Source organism: Octopus bimaculoides, chromosome 7, assembly GCF_001194135.2.
Source record: "Octopus bimaculoides isolate UCB-OBI-ISO-001 chromosome 7, ASM119413v2, whole genome shotgun sequence".
Classification (NCBI taxonomy): Eukaryota; Metazoa; Mollusca; class Cephalopoda; order Octopoda; family Octopodidae; genus Octopus; species Octopus bimaculoides.
The window spans coordinates 43312323-43314158 of NC_068987.1; the positions used below are offsets into that span (position 1 = coordinate 43312323).

Consider the following 1836-nt stretch of genomic DNA (forward strand, 5'->3'; position numbering starts at 1 on the left):
ATAGAGATAACTCGAATGTGGAATCTAAAAACAGAAACAATTCCTATCATAGTAGGTGCCTTAGGTATAATAAAAAAATATTCAGACAAATACATAACAAAAACACCAGGACTTACAAATATATATAACATACAGAAAATTGCACTACTGGGTACTGCACACATTCTACGCAAAACACTTTCAATACAGTAAACATAAGAGCACCACAGCAAACCACAGCACATACCCAAGGTGCACAGAGCTGCGCTCGGTAGTGAAGTGAAATCACGTTATAAAAATAAAACTACTGAACAATAATAATAATAATAATAATGATGATAATAATGATGATGATAATGATGATGAAGATGATGATGATGATAAATGCCCGGATGCAGTACCAGGCAGTGGCTCTCATGGCTTCTGATCTTAATTGATTGGAAGTGTTATCATGTACATTGTTTTGCCTTGGTATAAAAGTTGGGCTACAGCAAATATTCTGCTTAATACCACAGATTTGCTTGTCAGTTGTTTGACTTTAGCCAGTTGAGCATGGCCCTTAGTGGTTGATGATATGTGCATCTCTGATCATGAGCAGATGTAGTAGGGGAGCATCATAGCCATGTGTTGAGAGGAATTCTTTGGGGGTTTGAATAATTCACCTTTGGAAACATTGGTATTTTGCTCAACATCCTTAAACAAACCTTATTCAGGAACCTTTTGAGCGGAATGGGCTACACAACATGAAGAAAATTCTAACTGGGCCCCACCTGCGTGGTCATGCACTGTTTATCTTGATATGAGATCACCATGTTGCACACATATGGTTGTGATGCATGTGCCTGATGTACCCTTATCAGATGGGTAGTCATGATGGGTATAATGGGCTTCATATATTTTACCCCAGTGTCACTTTGATGGCAAGGACTGCTCTCTCACTCAATAATAATAATAATAATAATAATAATAATAATAATAATAACAATAATAATAATCTTTTCTACTATATCGGAGAGGGGGCAAGTCAATTACAAATACTCAACTGGTACTTGTATTGACTCTGAAAGGATGAAAAGCATAGTCAACCTCAACCGAATTTGAACTCAGAATGTAAAACCAGAAGAAAGGCTACTAAGTATTTTATCTGGCAAATTAATGATCCTGTCAGTTTGCTGCCTCATTACCCTAACATTAATTCCTTCTACTACAGGTACAAGACAAGCAATAATTCCTAAAATATGCACATGACTAAAATTCTGGTAGGCATGTATGGTCAATTAGATAACTCACACCCACCCCACTGCCTAAGCAGTACTCATTTTATCAATCCAAGAAGGATGAAAGGTGAAAATCATCCACACTGGGATTCAGAACATCAACAGATGCCAATGAAAGATGCTACAATGCATTTTGTCCAATATCCTAAAATTTCAGTCATTCCAATGTCAACTGGGTAATAATAATAATAATTATCTCTTTTAAAAGCACAAGGCCTGAAATTCTGGGGGAGGGGACTAGACAATTACATCAAGCCCAGGGTTTCACTGGTACTTAATTTATTGATCCCAAAAGGATGAAAGGTAAAGTCGACCTCAGCGTAATTTGAATTCAGAATGTGAAGACAGACAAAATATTGCTAAGCATTTCACCTGGCATACTAACGATTCTGCCAGCCCATCACCTTAGTAGTAGTAGTAATCCTTTCTACTATAGGTACAAGGCCTGGGTTTTGTAGGGAGGGGCACAGTTGATCACATCAAACCCAGTGCTCAACTGGTACTTAATTTATTGACCCTGAAAGGATGAAAGGCAAAGTCAACCCCAGCCGAATTTGAACTCAGAACATAAAGACAGACA

The 1836-nt window shown here is 37.6% G+C and overlaps 1 protein-coding gene across 1 annotated transcript in view; it reads right to left on the bottom strand.

Annotated features, from left to right (window-relative positions):
* The window catches only part of LOC106883404 (thioredoxin domain-containing protein 15), a 107040-nt gene that overhangs the window by 41532 nt on the left and 63672 nt on the right, over positions 1-1836 (bottom strand). The gene's annotated exons all lie outside the window — the stretch shown is intronic.